Source organism: Euleptes europaea, chromosome 14, assembly GCF_029931775.1.
Source record: "Euleptes europaea isolate rEulEur1 chromosome 14, rEulEur1.hap1, whole genome shotgun sequence".
Taxonomy (NCBI): Eukaryota; Metazoa; Chordata; class Lepidosauria; order Squamata; family Sphaerodactylidae; genus Euleptes; species Euleptes europaea.
Genome location: NC_079325.1, coordinates 12,583,856 through 12,602,496, shown reverse-complemented (window position 1 = coordinate 12,602,496; position 18,641 = coordinate 12,583,856). Strand labels below are relative to the sequence as shown.

General features: G+C 44.4%; 1 pseudogene; it reads left to right on the top strand.

The window, feature by feature from the left end:
• The first annotated feature begins 4,242 nt into the window (after positions 1-4,242).
• Positions 4,243-5,082, top strand: LOC130487285 (macrophage migration inhibitory factor-like; annotated as a pseudogene).
• The last annotated feature ends 13,559 nt before the right edge of the window (positions 5,083-18,641 follow it).

Below are 18,641 nucleotides of genomic sequence, written 5' to 3'. Positions count from 1 at the left end.
CTGGAGATGCTAGGGATTGAACCTGGGACCCTCTGCATGCCAAGCAGTGAGCCACAGCCCCTCCCCTTCTGTTCAATGCCACTCAGGCATCTGCTTATACTGTCATGTCCCAGATCGGGAGCACCAGAGGACTGGAGTTTGCAACTCTCCGGTTTGAATTTAGAATGCCTATTTCCTCCATCTAATTAGTCAGAGACAGAAAGGCTTTCTACCATGGAACAAGAGAAAAGAGCAAATGATAAGAGGCCGGGTTCAATAACAAGCCTAAGTGGATGGCAATCGGCAGCCCTTGCATAATTCCTGCCCACGAGGTGCCAGGCTCTACCCAGCCTTGCCCTTTCGTAAGCAACAGACTTGCCCAATTTTAAATAACAAAAGTAAGTAGATATATTTTAATGATCCGATGTCTGCAATTAAATAACACTGAAAGCCAGTTGTCTGCCTTTCTTGCATAACGCTGCCCATTACACGGATCCAAGCTGGTTATTAAAAGAAAACATTTAGCAGATGCAAAGAAAGATGTGCATCTGCTATTCCAGAATGATAAACGAGGCTCTGAAAGTCAAGTTGCTGTCCTCATTAAGGCCTGTGCCACATAGTGAGCTGATTGGAGCGATGTTTTCGAATGTAAAATGTTCCCTTGGTCTTCCCCCCCCTTCCCTCCTATGATCCTTCCACACATAATAAAATAAAAGAGACTTGAGGTGCTTTAACAAGAAGTGAGATGAGTCCTCTGGATTAGTTTGGATTAGTCTGTTGCTAGTGGCAGGGAAGTTTGGCTTCTGGCCACACATTCACCTAGAAAACACAGAGCTAATTGGAAAAGCACCTGTGATAAGGTGTAGCTCACCACCTGCACTTTGCTGAAATAAAATAAGCCTGTATAATTGAGTACATTATATATCAACATTGTGAAATCACCTCCAGGTATTCTTTACAATTATTATCATTTTAAAACCATTTTTTAAAGATCAGACTTGTACTTTTTGCACCTTGGGAAGCTGTGGGACAGAATCGTTTTATCAAAGGCTATGCTGTCCTCTGATATATCACACAAAGTAAGCCTTGAGTGGGATGAAAGTACGGTTGCCAACCTCCAGGTATGGCCTGGAGATCTCCCAGAATTACCACGAATCCCTAGACCATAGAAATTAGTTTCTCTTTGAGAAAATGGCTGGTTTGGAGGGTGGACTCTATGGCATTATACCCTGTGAAGATCCTTCCCCTCCTCAAACCGCACTCTTTCCAGGCTCCACCCCAAATCTCCAGGAATTTCCCAATTTAGAGTTGGCAATGCACATTCACCAATGATCTGCCAGTCACTCTGATCGACTGCACTGTGTCAAGGTGTCTGTCTCAGCTCTTTTTCCTGCTATACCAGAGGACTGGCCTGTCCATCGATATAAATCTGCCACTATTAAAACTTCCGGCTGAAGCGCCTAATGATATATTGAAGGAAGCAAAAAGGAGCTTATAATTAACAAACAGCAGCTCCCCGGAGGAAAACAGCTATCCTGAATATTGTCTGTTCCCTTTCTTATCACAGCCACAAATCAGAACCAAAATAACCTCAACAAATAAACAAGCATGCTGAACAGGCAATTATAATTTGCCCTCTCTTGATTAAATCTGTCCTGCATCAGCTAAAGTTTTCGTTGATTAAACCCGTTAAAGCTTGGAGTCCTACTCAGGACAAAACCAAGCATAAGGAACTAGGGATGCCAGCCTTCAGGTGGGACCTGGGGATCTCCCAGATTTAGAGCTCATCTCCAGAAAACAGATATCAGTACCCCTGGTGGAAATGAATGGAGGGTGGACTCTAAGTTGCCAACCTCCAGGTGGTGGCTGAAGATCTCCTGGGATTACAACTGATCTCCAGGTGACAGAGATCAGTTGACCTGGAGAAAATGGCTGCTTCTGAGGGTGGACTCTATGGCATTATACCCCACTGAGGTTCTTCCCCTCCCCAAACCCTGTTCTTCTCAGGCTTCATCCCCAAAATCTCCAGGTATTTCCCAACCTGGATCTGGCAACCATACCCCCACATCTCTCAGATCTGGCAACCCTAATTGTACCTCCTCAACCCTCTGCTCCCCAGGCTTTACCCCCATATCTCCAGGAGTTTTCCAACCTGGATTTGGCAACCTTATACCCACATTTCCCACTTGTGTAGGGTTGCCACCTCTGGGTTGGGAAATACCTGGAGATTTTGGGGGTGGAACCTGAGGAGGGTGGGGTTTGGAAAGGGGAGGGACTTCAGTGCCATAGAGTCCAATTGCCAAAGCAGCCATTTTCTCCAGGGGAACTAATCTCTGTCACCTGGAGATCAGTTGTAATACAGGAGATCTTCTGCCATCACCTGGAAGTTGGCAACCCTACACTGGTGGCCAAGGGGACCTGGCAACCCTACAAGGAACTGTTGTAAAACTCAGATGAGGTTGATCTGGTTTCTAATTGGAAATCCATCTTTGTGGTATCTGATTGCAATCAAAATGTCATCAGTTGGAAAGAGCTGAACCACGGGGAAGATGAAGTGTTCTACGCATGTATCTCCAGACTGGTTCCCCATTTTCACTTTAACCTGCTCAGTCAAGTCCTTGGCGGCTTGACTGGGCCTGCAGCTCTTACCTGAGTCAAACCTTTCTGTGCCAGCCACCTCTTGCAGTCTGTCTCAGGATTTGCCTGTCTCGGTTTTGCTGATATCAGAAAAGTCTCAAGACAGGCCCCTGAAATTAGGAGATTTCTTTAATTGTAATGGTTTGAAGAAATGTCTTTCAACCTTCAGGAAGCTTTTTTCCACATCAAGTTATCCTCTAAAGCCCCCTGAATGTTTTCCGTGGAATCTTTGAGGACAGCAGAGGATTCTGGGGATTGTGTGATGTCCACCTTTGCTTGCAAGTCAGAAACAGGGGAGTCACCACAGAGTGTTCTCTGGTACATAATGAGTTCAGGCATAGCAGCAGCCAAGGTCTCATCTTAGGGTTTCCAAACAACAGGTGGGGCCTGGAGATCTCCCAGAATACCAACTGAACACCCAACTATCAAGGTCAGTTCCCTTGGAGAATATGACTGCTTTGGAGGGTGGATTCTATGGCATTATTCCCCTTTGAGGTTCCTGCCCTCCCCAAACCCTACTCTCTCCAGGCTCCACCCCTAAATCTCCAGGAATTTCCCAACCCAGACTTGGCAACCCTACCTTATCTACTTACAGGACATTTTTACCATAGAGTTCCTCATGATTCCTAGAGAGCTATCCTTTGTCGCTTCCAGGTAGTTGTGGTGGGAATTGCCACGAATTCTGTGGTAAGAACTTCCTGTAAGTAAACAAGGCCTTACTAGTACCTGGAGGTTGGCAACCCTACCAATTTGGCCCTGAACAGTGTCACACTAAGATGAAAAATTAAAAAAGGAACTACACACAGAGAGAGAGAGATATCTAGATAAACAATAAGAGAATTCGTATTTTTTTATCTTGATTGACTGAGATAAAAACTTGGCAACTGTCAATGTTGTATTAAAATCCACCCCTGCTAAAAGAACCCTCAAATTTTTCAATTATAGGACTGCACTGTAAGCCACACAGTTCTGCTTTGGATTGATGGAGGAAGGATAAGAAGAAGAAGAAACCTCCTCAATCCTTCAAAAATAGAAGAACTGCCCAACTGTAACCGTCCTCTGGAACAGCCCTCTTGAAACCGCAACATCTCCCATCCGGCTCTTCTTCCAGTCCCATCAACATCAGCCCATCTTTTTCCACAGGAGCTTGTAAGACTCTTGCTTCGTCCCACAACCAGTGGGAAGGAGGACGGGAGATAGGATCTGAGGAGGCGCAGGGAGAGCAAGTTGCAGCTGCAACCTCTTTCTCAGTTGCAGGGTGGTACAAGACATAGGGCGGATCTCTGGGTTGCAACCCCAGCAACCACAGAAATACACACTGCTGTGCCAGGTCACTTTGTTGCTCCAGCGATGCCAAATCTTCATACTTCTCAAGTCCCCAGGTGGAAGGATTTAGAGGATTTAGAGGGAGAAGGCAACCTACTTAGGTAACAGTGGGTAGGCTGGTAATAACTGACATTGTGATTCCGATTTTTCCCAGGTGAACCACTTAACAACTTCACATTGACTGTCAGCCAAGAAACAGCCAGCCGACACATTGCTGTTGCGTGTCACTGCACACAGCTTCAACATCTAATGAAGGGGCCTCTGATTCTCAAAAGTTTGTACCCTGGAGTGAGTCGTGCTGCCGCCAAGATGCCCATGCTCATGATTAATACCAACGTTGGCCATGAGGCATTACCCGAGAGCCTGCCTGGGGAGTTGACCCAGCAACTGGCCAGCCCAGTATATCGCGATCCACATCGTGCCTGGCCAGCTAATGACCTTCGGGGGCTCAGCTGAGCCTTGTGCTTTGTGTAGCCTACACAGCATCGGCAAGATAAGTGGGCCGCAAAACAAGGCTTACTCCAAGTTGGTGTGTGATCTGCTTACTAAAAACCTGCAGATACCTGCCGTATCTACATCAACTATTATGATATGACCAAGTCCTATGAGGAAAGGTTGAAGAAGCTGGGTATGTTTAGCCTGAAGAGGAGAAGACTGAGATGGAATATGATAACCATCTTCGAGTACTTGAAGGGCTGTCATAGAAAGGATGGTGCCAAGTTATTTTCTGTTCCCCCAGAAGGTCGGACCAGAACCAACGGGTTGAAATTAAATCAAAAGAGTTTCCATCTAGACATTAGGAAGAATTTTCTAACAGTCAGAGGGGTTCCTCAGTGGGACAGGCTTCCTCGGGAGGTGGTGAGCTCTCCTTCCCTGGAGGTTTTTAAGCAGAGGCTAGATGGCCATCTGTCAGCAATGCTGATTCTATGACCTTAGGCTGTTTATGAGAGGGAAGGCATCTTGGCCATCTTCTGGGCATGGAGTAGGGGTCACTGGGGGTGTGTGGGGGAAGTAGTTATGAGTTTCCTGCATTGTGCAGGGGGTTGGACTAGATGACCCTGGTGGTCCCTTCCAACTCTATGATTCTATTATTCTATAAACGCTAGTAGTGTGGGCTGGAACGGATCCACGTTTGCATAAGGCTCTTTTTTGTGCACATTCCCTCTAAAAGCCTGTGGCCTCCTTTATGCACATCAACTACCACGGTCAAGCCCACCTCCCCACTGCAAGTTCCTTGCTGGTCTCTTGCATGCATCGTAGTTGTAACATTCCTCCATGCCAGTGGAAAAATAATAAAAACCTAGAAGAATTTTTTTTAAAAGCTTATACCCTGGAAATCTTGTTGATCTTTCATTTTTTTTATTCATTTTTTCCAACATATTATAAAACATACAACAACATACAACAAAAAACATACAAACCACACGACATAACAGTTCTGCCTGTCAATACATCTCTAGGACAAGTTACTGTTTGTGAATAACTGGAATAGGTTTATAATCGTTCTAACCTAGACTAATATAACACTATTAAATGCTTACATAACATAATATTGAATAGTTAAAACTACATTGACCTGCTATATATTTATCTATATATTTTACTTTACTAAAAGATCACACTTTCATATCAATGAATAGTGAATAGAATTAAACTCAAGTTGCTGATACCAAAAGTTAGCTTATATGATCTCAAATTGGGGATACTTAAAAGTTAGACTTTATGGATACATTATATAGCAAACTGATAAAGTAACTATTGTGAATTTAGTTAATTTAGTAATATAGAAATAAAAGTTAAAGTAGGCAAGTATGAATTATCTTTCCTAGATAACAGCAGTACATAATTTTTTATTAACAAATGTATTAAATTGATATTGAGGTTGATTAGCTCATTTTTATTATTCTTAATAATCTGGGGTCACAATGAATGTGGTGAGCTTGAGCACCATCAATATATATTCCATGTTCTTGTTCTTTTTTTGCTATTCCCTTTTCCGTTCTATTTCTGTACCCCTATAATGAAAAACAAATTTAATTTTTTTTCAAGAGTTAACATATAGAATTTAAAAAGCAGGTTTTAAAAAAATTAAAGATTAGGAAATGCTTTCATATATCATAACCTTATTTAGTTGTCCCTAAACAACGACAACTAGACAACAACTAGACAACAACAACTAAATAAGACAACAAAATCTTGTTGATCTTTACAGTACTCCTCCTGAACTCGAATCTTTAGGGTTGCCAGGCCCCTCTTCACTATCGGTGGGAGGTTTTGGGGGCGGAGCCTGAGGAGGGCGGGGTTTGGGGAGGGGAGGGACTTCAATGCCATAGAGTCCAATTGCCAAAGCGGCCATTTTCTCCAGGCGAACTGATCTCTTATCGGCTTGAGATCAGTTGTAATAGCTTGAGATCTGCCATTACCTGGAGGTTAGTACCGAAAACAGGCAATGCTATAACATTGAATGTTACTGTATATTTATACACTTATGTGTTATATGTATGTTTTTCATACTCAATACACTTTTGTTACATTGCTATAGCATTGCCTGTTTTCTGCACTTTCTTTCTAATCTGAGATATCAGTACAGAGGTGTTAATTTTTGATTGATTACCTGGAGGTTGGCAACCCTACGAATCTTGCTTTTGCAGTGCAGCAGAAGAGACTGCTGTGCTCCTAGAAGGGTCATGTGGAGAAACGAGACACCGAGATCTGAAGGTTCAAATAGCAGAAGGCATCAGAGCAGAAGCGCTCTTAATTGCGCCAATTAATGAGCAGCTTAGTTAAGTGCCGTCTGTCTGTTACTTTAGGGAAAGGAGGTGTTGGGAGCATCAGCCAAAAATAATCTCTCTGATGAGGTATTTATCACTTTACCTGTTGAAAGAACCTGGTAGACTATGACAACATAGTCCCCATGACCCCTCTGGGAAAGAGACAAAAAAAATTATTATTACTCCCATTTTAAAGGTGCTGACTGAAAGTGGAGTTTAAGTCTGCATGTACTGGAGCTGAAGAAAGACGGGGAAATGTGTAGACGGGAGGGTGTGCCAACCCCACAGATATGTATGGACAGCTTATCAAAATGCAATGTTGCAACTACATAGGGTTGCCAACCTCCAAGTACTAAGAAAAATTGAAAGGAATATAACAGCAGCACAAACCACAAACAACACTAGCTGGAGACTTCCTGCTATTACAACCAATCTCCAGCCAATAGAGATCAGTTCACCTGGAGAAAATGGCCGCTTAGCAATTGGACTCTATGACATTGAAGTCCCTCCCCTCCCCAAACCCCGCCCTCTTCAGATTCCACCCCAAAAACCTCTTGCTGGTGGCGAAGAGGGACCTGGCAACCCTACAGCTACGGGACAGTATATGCTATCAGTATTAGATTTTGTTTTACCCTGTACATTCTCCAAGGAACTCAGGACAGTGTACTTGATCCCTCCTCCATGTTATCCTCACAACAATCTTATGGGGCAGGTATGGCTGAGTATATGTGTATGGGCCTATGGTAGCCCAGTGGCCTTTGACCTTCACCACAGAATGCAAAAGACAAAAAAAGTCTTGAGTTGTTACTAGAAGGATAGCAGCACTAGAAGTTTGGGGAAACCGTTCAAGACAGAAGGATTGTTCCAAGCCTTGTGTTACTTTTTTTAACTAGGAGGCCACTTAAAGGGCCTAAAAAAACATCACACTTTCAACAAGTCTGCCCTGAGTCTCCACGATCAATTGAATATCACAACTTCTACACAGGGAACTTAATCCCAGGGACACATGGGCCTGTTTTGGGTCAGGACCAATGCATGCACAGAGAAGGCTTAAGTCCTTACCCCTCCATGCTGTTTCCACTAGGAAAAGCTACCCCACTGGTGCTTCTGGAGCCCCAGTGTGGAAAACACTAACCCCCCAGGACAATTTCAGGTTGGGAAAAAGGCACGGGGCGGGGAGGGGAATGAAGCCCCCTGTGTACTGTGATTCCGATCTGAATCAGGCTACATGCATGCCTGGCATAAATTTCCCAGTGCAGAACTCGCAATACATGTTTGATCAAGAGGACCTGGGGGAAAACATAACATGTACTTAATAATGTCATGGTGTTGTGTTACACCAGTATCTCAAATCACCACCCCTCTGAAGCTCCTGGGGTCTGGCAACCCAAGATGGGTCCTTCATCTGATCCTGCAAGACTCTTCTTGGGTTCAATATTGTTAACAGGCTTTGGTCTGCATATTAAGTGTGGAGTTTCAATCTGCTGACATTTCTCAAAATTTAGAAACCCGTCTATCAGCAGTGCAAAACTGACAATCCTTCACAGAGAAAGCAAGTTCTCTTTCAGCGATGCAAATCAACTGTTTCCTAACAGTAAGGCAAATGAACTTAGAAATTGTCCCTGCTGATAAGAAAACAGGACATCAGAGATTTGAGAGTCTGAGGACCAATGTGTTCAGCCTTTCACCTAGCATTTTTAAGACTTTCCCTGATTATATTTTAATTGGCCTTGGAGCCAGGAATGTTATCAAAGCGAGCGCTCAGATTACTGCTGGGATTATTACCTTGCCGCATACTAAGCGATACATTTTTAAATCCTTCCCCCCCTTGTGATTTTTTTTCCAGAGGCAGCAATTCAATAAATGATTAATGCTGTTTAATCCTTTTGCTATTTCCTCTCTGTTACAAAAAAAAAAAAAAAAATTAATCGGTCTTCAATCATCAATTTTGCTGCAAATTAACCCCTGCTTAAACATGCCCCTTCTAATCCTTCACTTGCCCCTGGTACAAACCTGGCGTACGAGTCAGTGAGCTTAAGTAGGAGCTATGCTTTCCACGTAGTCAGCAACACCGATCTATTTAGGAATAATGAGAATTCCCAGCCTCCAGCAAGAAAGGGCTGCATGCTTCTCCTTTCAGGAAGCTGCCGATGCCCTTCCAGAACCATTTTTTAAAAGTATCTCCCAACCAAGGCTGGATTAATGCTTACGGTAAATTAAGGTCACCAACTAGGGTTGCCATCTCCAGGTTAGGAAAGACTTGGAGATTTGGGGGGGTGGAGCCTGAGCAGGGCAGGGATTGGGGAGGGGTGGGGCTTCAATAGGGTATAATGCCATAGAGTCCACCTTCCAAAGCAGCCATTTTCTCCAGGTGAACTGATCTCTGTCACCTGGAGATCAGTTGTAATAGCAGGAGATCTCCAGCCACTACCTGCAGGTTGGCAACCCTAGCTGCAAGTATGTTAGGCACCCCCTCCCCTGTCAGGTCCTACTTGTCACTCGGCTGGCCTGGCCGGGGTGGGGGGGGGCATTGCCCCTCCGGAAGAAGTCCTGGTAGCCATAATGGTCAAACCGCCCTTCATGCCATCAATGTCATGTTTAGTTTGGGCCTGAGTGCATTACTGGCACCTGCTTACATTAATAAACAAAAAAGAAGAGAGAGAAAGAAAAACAATTGGTTAATTAATTAACTGACTGATTCGTGAAGAGAAGCCAGGCCCGGGAGAGTTAATGAGTGTTCAGGTCTGCCTAGGGGGAGCCAGCAAGTACAAGCATTTTCCTTAATGCAAAGCTTCATTTAATTAATGTCTGTCGAAGGCTGCAGCATGAGCCATTTCTGTATATTGTGTGTCTGGAACAAATTCTTTCCCTTTGATTCGTAATCTGCTACCATACCTAACGGGCAGTGCTGTTTTGCACAGTCAAATGGGGAAATGATGGTTTTGCTTGGCACAGCTGCAGTCGCAGCTCTTTGGGAACATTAGTAGAGCACTTGGTAGGGTTGCCAGGTCCTCCCTCTTCATTGGCGGGAGGTTTTTGGGGGTGGGGCGGGCGGTTGCACACATGCGCGGCCACGCATGACGTATTTACATCACTTCCAGGTTTAGTCCCAGAAGCACTGCATCGTGAAGAGGCCCTTTACCACGCAACTTTGAAGGCTTTAAGAGGGGAATAGACATGTTCATATAGGAGACAGGTATTCAGGCTACTAGTAAAAATGGATACTAGTCATGATGCATGCCTATTCTCTCCAGGATCAGAGGAGCATATCTATTATGTTAGTTGCTGTGGAGCACAGGCAGGATAACACTGCTGCAGTCGTCTTGTTTGTGAGCTTCCTAGAGGCACCTGGCTGGCCACTGTGTGAACAGACTGCTGGACTTGATGGGCCTTGGTCTGATCCAGCATGGCCTTTCTTACGTTCTTATGTTCTTATGTTTATGTTATGTAACCCCTGGGGTTTGAGGGCCCCTTCATGATATGGCATTTCTGGGACTCAACCTGGAAGTGCTGTAAACACATCACACGTGGCTGCAGTTCCAAGCAGGCTGCTGGATTGGCAGGCAATTGCCTGCCGGTTCCAGCAACCTGGCAACCCTAATACTTGGTTAAATAGAAGCCATCAGGTTCTACTTTTTTTTGCCAAGCATCAAGCTGAAACCCCTGTTTATATTTGGCTGTGGATGGGGTACTTGTAATAAGGAATTTCTCCTTTGCACCTTAGAGTCTCTTTTCATATGTGATACAGTCACCAAAGCAATCAGTTGTTCTCTTGGGCTCCCAAAGGACAGATGTGAACTGTCTTTTTCATTGGATACCTTATGTTGCCCCTACCAATTCATCACAACTGATGGAAAGTGCCTCAAGTCGCAGCTGACTGATGGCGACCCTGTAGGGTTTTCAAGCCAAGAGACAAGCAGAGGTGGTTTGCCATTGACTGCCTCTCTGTAGCAACCCTGGACTTCCTTAGTGGTCTCCCATCCAAATACTAACCAGGGCTGATCCTGCTTAGCTTCTGAGATCTGACAAGATCGAGCTCACCTGGGCTATTCACGTCAAGGCCATTACAACTAGGGATGCTCAACAGTTTGGTTCCCCATCTGCTCACTGGTTGTATATAGCTAGGGTTGCTATCCTCCAGGTGGTGGCTGAAGATCTCCCGCTATTACAACTGATCTCCAGGCAACAGAGATCAGTTCCCCTGGAGAAACTGGCCGTTTTGACAATTGGACTCTCCAAACTCCACCCTCCTTAGGCTCCAGCCCCAAAATCTCCAGGTATTTCCCAACCCAGAGGTGGCAACCCTATACAATATAGTGGATAGAGTTCAGGATCATTAGAGGACCCTGGGGGAGGGGTGAAGACCAGTCAGCTTTCTAGCTCTCTGCTGACAATTCTTGCCCTTGGCGGATGCCAGGAAAGGCATTGGCAACCACAGGCACCACACTGGTGACCCTTGATTTAGAGTGTCCCCCAGCAGGTGCCTCTGTGCATTACATTTTAAAGGGCCCTTATTTTCTGTGCATTTCATTTTCAATGGCCTCCCCATTTAGAATAATGGCCCTTTCAAGGTTCAAAAGCAGAGGCGTCACAAACCAGTTGGGAATTGCTCCCTGCCTCCTAGCCACTGCTGCCTCCCCAACAGGATTCCCAATTCTGATACTGGTGGGAGTGGTAACAGCAGATCTGGATGTCATGTCAGGAAGGTAGGAGCGGTGTCTGATATTGCCAAGCCAATCTGATACCTGAAATATCAGGCATCTTATTGGGTCAGCAATATCCGACTGCACACCTCTATCCTGAATCTACCACCAACCAATTTTATTGATAGACCCCAAGTGCTCGTATTATGGAAGAAGGAGAAACGAATATCTTTCAGCCTACTTTCATAAACCTCCATAGCTTGTCCCCTTAGCCCTCTTTATTTTCTCTAAGGCAGGAACACTTTGGCCTTTCCAAATTGTGAAACTGCTCCAAACCCCTTGATCCATTGGATTGCCTTTCTCAGAATCTGTTCCTTGATGCATAGGGTTGCCAACCTCCAGGCACTAGCTGGAGATCTCCTGATATTACAACTGAGCTCCAGCCAATAGAAATCAGTTCACTTGGAGAAAATGGCCGTGGTGGAAATTGGACTCTATGGCATTGAAGTCCCTCCCCTCCTCCAACCCCACCCTCCTCAGGCTCTGCCCCAAAAACCTCCTGGGACCTGGCAACTCTATTGATGCAGTCCACTTACGTTCTTGAGCTGTGTAAATTACACATCTAGATTAATTGATAGCTTTACTAGCTGAAGGTAAGCCCTGCTGAAATTATTACCATTGCTTTACTCAGGTTTTGTGGATTTGTGGATTTTTTTTTAATTGCCACATCAAACTTTCATCTTTTTTATTCCATTTTTCTGTCACTTTTGATATGATAAACCAGTCTGACAAACGTCACTTGTCCATGTGATCAGAGGGAAACACCTCAAGGTAAGGAACCTGTACAAGGACAATGAAAAGAGAACAGAGAAAATAAATTTGTTCATCTTTTTCTGTCTTTCTTAACACCAAAGGATTGTGAAACGCACAGAGAGAACACATTCCAAAAATCTGAAGAGCCCACAGGGCATCCAGCTTGATGGCTGAGTTCCCAAAAACATTATGTCATGTTTTTAAAAAGGGTTTTTTTAGTCCCTCAAAGTGTACTGAGGCACTTCTCCAATAATGATAAAAAGTCATTTGTGAGGAAAAATAATTTTTTGTTTAAAGAACAAGCTAATGATTGCAGTTGGCTCATTTAAAGCAGGGAATTTTTGCTGATAGCTATGTAACATTAATTTGGCATTAAGGAGGAACTAGAAACATTTCTTTCTGATAAGGATCGCACAAACTGTAACCCGGTGGCTTCAGCTCTAAAACATAATGTGACGCAGTCCTAATACCCTGGTCATCTGCAGCCTAAGAGGAAGTTTCCCTATTTTCTTCCTCACAACCCACTATGAGGGAGGTGGCCTAATAATTACATATTACCGAATATGTTTTATTTTTGACCAATTTTGTAATGGCCTTTGGCCATATGCAATAAATATTTACTACTACTACTACTGATGCCACTGCTGCTACTACTACTATATTAATATACACAGGTTGGGACCAGGGTCCTAATTTTGGGTCCCGTGTAACAGACAGAAGGAAATTGCGGGTTCCTACACATGTGGTGCCCAATTTGGCAGTTAATCCACTGAATGTTTCTTAATGAGCACACACCCTTTCAAGAATTACCTCATCCCTCGTGAAAGAGAGCCTGTAAGCACTGGTAGTATAGCCCATCATGAACATTAAAGCCCTATATAGCTTGTGGGCAGCATACCTTAAGGACCGCCTACCCCAGAGATTTGGGGTTTGCTATCTTAGACTGAAAATGTTTTTAAATATTGGAGGCCCCCTTGAATCATGTGTTTTCATAAATAGATTTCTTAATAAAATTATGAGCATGGAGGGGCCAAGAATTAAATTCATGGCACCATCTCTAAGGACAGCTATTGCTATTTTGCTCAACTTCGTTAAGAGATTATGGTGGTAGTGAGTCTCCCTGAAGCTGGCTGCATGGAATCAGGTCTATGGAAACCCACCTACCTCTGCTCGAGCCTGACACTGGAAGCAGACTTCTATTGAGTCAGAACTTTGCTCCATCTGTTGAGTTCCTTCATTGACAGTGGTTTCCCAGGGTCTCAGATCGAGGTGCTACACCTACTACCTGAAATCCTTTAACAGGAGATGTTGTTGATTGGCTTTGAGGCCTTCTGGAATACAATAATATGTTCAGCCACCAAGCCAGGCTTCCCTACCATATTGTACTGGCCTTGTACCCAGTTTAGACCATTAATCTATCTAGTTCAAGTCTTTCCCAACACATAAGATTCTTTAATTAAGACTGCAGTTGGGAACTTTTGAATGCAAAGTTTGTGCTTGACCACGGAGCGTTCTTCTTGGCCAAGAAGTTTTTCTGTTTGTCCCCAACTCCATGGAATGGGAAAGCACCGGGGGGTGGGGGCGGGGGTAAAGAGAAAGGTGAGCCAATAAGAAAGGGGAGGAACCTCCTCATTGTCCTACCTCTTTTATCCTCTGTGAAAACTTTATGGGCCCCCAATTGATATTTGTTCCAGAACTATGTTCTGCTTTGATTTCTGGTCTCTGGACATCTTGCACTGTAGATTTAACTTCTGCAGAGCTCCATGTAACTTTCGGTCTCACCAGAACATCCAGCAGTACCTTTGAACACATGAGCACATGAAGCTGCCTTATACTGGATCAGACCCTTGGTCCATCAAAGTCAGTATTGTCTACTCAGACTGGCAGCGGCTCTTCAAGGTATCAGGCAGGGGGCTTTCACATCACCCACTTGCCTAGTCCCTTTAACTGGAGATGCTGGGGATTGAACCTGGGACCTTCTGCATGCTAAGCAGATGCTCCACCACTGAGCCACAGCCCCTCCCTTTGGCAGAGATAAGGTTATTCCAGTGCAAATGTTATGCGATGGGAGGGAAATATGCCCCTAGGTAGATCTGATTCGTATTGGATTTGGCTACCAAGTAGTTGTTATGTCTGGTTTGGTTTCTGCTGACTTCATGTAAATGGAACAGTACGCCGGGTTGGACCTACCTGTGCCGTTAAAATTAATTACTTTGCTTGAAAGCAATCATTTGATTAGCAGTGATGATGGCAAAAAGTTACGACTAGGGCTCATCATGAATGATTGCAGCGTCTGGCGCTTGATATTCAAGGGGCAAAACTGTCAAGTCTGTCAAGGGGAGGGGTAACATCTCTTTGGAGTGATGAAAATGTGGGCACAATTATTTTATGGTGGGAGGCTCACAGAATAAGGGGAAGGTTAGGCATGGTGAGTACTGAGAAAAAGAGGCCAGTGTGATATCAGACATGCTCAGGTGTGCAGTAGACATAACCCCAAGCATTAATGCAACAGATCTGCAGACTCTGTCCTCACTGAGGTTATAAAATTTGTCATTTTCAGCAGGCGTGGACTAAAATGATTTGAGGGCTTTCATTGAACGGTATCTTAATGCTGCTGGATTTGGTGTATTTTAACTGATAATTTGATTGAGAACTGCCTTGAAAGACTTGGGGTGGAAGTGTAGCCAGCACATGAAGCAGTATGAATTGGTATAGTCATGACGTGAATGAGCAGACTGCCAGTTCAGCCGTGTTCTCAAGTGCTCCTCCATGTTAAAAAAAAAAAGCTTTTCTCAAATTTTTAAAAATACAATAGAGATTTTAGTGCAGTCTTCTCCCTCATGTACTAAATTTCTGACTGCAGATCTGTTTTATGAAGAGTAATGTTTTAAAAACGTGACCCCCCCTCCCTTCCAACTTATAACCTCAAACAAGGCAGGCCAGGTCTCCTGCTGTAAAGGGAGACTGCCTGCCACTTCTCCCCGTTTCTAACCAGAACTTCCAAAGATGGCAGGAGAAAAATGGAGGGAAAGGGGGAAAGGGTGTGTGAGCTGGTTTTGAGTGACTCCTAGAGCGTTGCTTCTTTTTGCCAGATGTGACACACACTGGCATGATGCCAGCACACCTGTCCCCGCTATCCCCATCCTCCCTCAAAACCCTGTAGAGGATTTCCTGCATTTCCCAGTAAGAACAGGTCTCTCAGGGCAGAAGCTTTGCCAGGTCCCTCTTTGCCACCAGCGGGAGGTTTTGGGGGGGGCGGAGTCTGAGGAGGGCAAGGTTTGTGGAGGGGAGGGACTTCGATGCCATAGAGTCCAATTGCCAACACGGCCATTTTCTCCAGGTGAACTGATCTCTATCGGCTGGAGATCAGTTCTAATAGCTGGAGATCTCCAGCTAGAACCTGGAGGTTGGCAACCCTACAGGGCAGGCTTGGGCCTTGAGAATATTCTGATTTAGAAAGTAGATGTGATACATCAACTATTGTGCAAAATTGGTTTCTTAGAACATACAAATCTGCCACAGGGAAAGTAGTCAGTCATATAAATGGGTACAGTTGTCTGTTCAACTCTGTACATGTATTGGTTACTTACGCACATACACAAGCATATTACTCACCTGCTATTAAGCATTACTCACAGGAATGCCAGGAAATGAATCTCTCTCTCTCTCTCTCTCTCCTAAATAGCCTCAACCCACAAAGTGTCTTTCATTTCAATCTAAATACAGCAATTATTGCTTGTTGAATTAATACCACAGAAATACTTAGCACATTAGCGCTGGTTAGGTAAGATACTTCCCATCCCAGTTACAAAGGAGTTAGTCATAGATAGGTGTAGAGAAATAATCATTTGTGGTCAGATTTGTAAAGGTGCATCTGCTAGACAATGCTTTCTATTTTTCTCAGGAGTGTTTACGCACAACATTGACTGCCAGCTGTCGTAAGAGAAGAGAGAATCTCACGGAAATGGAAGCACACGGCAAGCGAAGGGATTAAGTGTTACGGCCGAGGTCCTGGGGTTCATGATAGCCCAAGCAGGAAGTTTACAAAGTGTGACATGAACCCCCAGTGGAGGACATGCAGATTACAAGATCTCAAGGAATATCTCTAGCAGCGAATACAGTATACGATAGTTTTAAATGTATGTGACAAAAATAGCAGCTTCAAGAGGAGGATTTGAACCAGAAAAGTGGCACTGAGAGAGGTGCCTTTTCCCCACCTGCCACTTTCCAGACCCAAATCCCTTTCCCAATATTTTTGTTTGTTTTTTGCTGCATGCATAGGGTTGCCAGATCCCTCTTCACCACCGGCAGGAGGTTTTTGGGGCGGAGCCTGAGGAGGGTGGAGTTAGGGGAGGGGAGGGACTTTGATGCCATAGTGTCCAATTGCCAAAGCAGCCATTTTCTCCAGGTGAAGTGATCTCTATCAGCTGGAGATCAGTTGTAATAGTGGGAGATCTCCTGCTAGTACCTTGAGGTTGGCAACCCTATGCATGCATTTATTTGCATTGTGTAGTCCCATCTTTTAAAACAATAATTTTCAGGGTTGCCAACTCTGGCTTGGGAAATTCCTGGAGATTTAGGGGCAGTGCCTGGGGAAGACAGATTTGGGGGAGAGGAGGGAGTTCAGCAGGGCTGTGATGCCCTGGAATCTACCCTTCAAAGCTGCTGTTTTCTTCAGGGAAATGGATCTCTGTGGTCTGGAGATCAGTTGTCATCCTGGGAGAACTCCAGGCCCTACCTAGAGGTTGGCAACTGCACTTCCCTTCTTGACAGGTGTGATCTGGCCACTGTTATCCATGCACTGATCACACATGCTCTTTTCAGATGCTACAATGGCATGCTGGGAAGCCAGCACGTAGATCTTCCCAATATGCACCATCATTGTCTTTAAAAGAAAATACATGGATTTATTTAGAAGTGAACTAAGGTTCCAAGTAGTGTACAAGCATGCTTAAATTCCATTCATTAGCCCTTTTGGATCATATGCCAAATATATGCATATAGAAAGGATCACAGGGGAGAGAAGGTGGCATGGTATAGCCCGATCTCATCAGATCTTGGAAACTAAGCAGGGTTGGCACTTGGAAGGGAGACCACAAAAGAAGACTCTGCGGAGGAAGGCAGTGACAAACCACCTCTGCTTCTCACTTCCCTTGATAACCCCTTGCTGGGTCACCATAGGTTGGTTGTAACTTGATGGCACTTTACACACACACACAGGATCACAGGTAACTCGTGGTCCTGATATGCATGGTTGTCAGGCTCCCAGTATGCATGATTATAACATCTAAAAGGGTTATTTGGGTTTTATCACTGCACTGCACTGCACATGTATTGAAGCCTCAATTGGTGCAGAATATAACACAAGATGGCTGACTGGCATAAATTACAGGGAATTAATCTTGCCTGTGCCATGGCCTGGATGGCCCAGGCTAGCCTGATCTTGTCAGATCTCAGAAGCTAAGCAAGGTCAGCCCTGGTTAGTATTTGGAAGGCAAAGGAAGGCAATGGCAAACCACCTCTGTGCAGCTGTTGCCTTGAAAACCCTACAGGGTTGCTGTAAGTTGGCTGTGACTTGATGGCACTTTATACGCACAATCATGCCTGTGATAAAAGGAATGTACTGGGCTCCTAAATTGGGACAACTCAAAGTGCTTATTATTTGTAAAGTCCTACAGAGACTGGGAGGGAAGGTAGCATGGTATAGCCTGATTTTGTCAGATCCCAGAAGCTAAGCAGGGTCAGCCCTAGTTAGTATTTGGATGGGAGACCACCAAGGAAAACCAGGATTGCTATGCAGAGGAAGGCGCTGGCAAATCACCTCTGTTAGTCTCTTGCCTTTAAAACCCCAAAAGGGGTTGCCGTAAGTCAGCTGCGATTTGACAGCATTTTACACACACACAAAGAAACTGGGGATAGGATTCTCAGAAGACCACAAAGTCCCTAGAGAATGTTGCCATCAATTAACATAATCCACAGAGGCTCAGTTGTGCGTACCTTCCCTCTTTTGTTACACAGTGAGTAGCTACTATCCTTCTTTGGCACCTTGGTTCCCTGTGACCATCTCCTTGACAACAGTCTGTCTAAGTTTGTCTAAGGGAAAATGTGTGGGCATAAGTTTTTGGGTTTGTTTTTTTAAGATTTATTTTTTAATTAATATTGGTTGTTTTAACATTTGTCAGATTGACTTTACATTGTGACCCAGCCTGGGTCCTAAGATGCTCAAGAGAAAGGCAGGTATATAAATATTCAAAATAAATAAAATACTTCCCCCATCCCATCCCAGACAGTAAAGCACCTGGAAGGGTGGGGAAATGACCTGAGGGGAAAGGGTTAATCAATTCATCCCATTTATGTATACCATGGCTGAATTTCAGTAAAAAAAGGGGGGGGAATAACACATCTGCAGGAGACTATCATCATATATCCTTTCTCTTGCCTAGTTTGGCCCTCATGGTTTACAACTAGCATA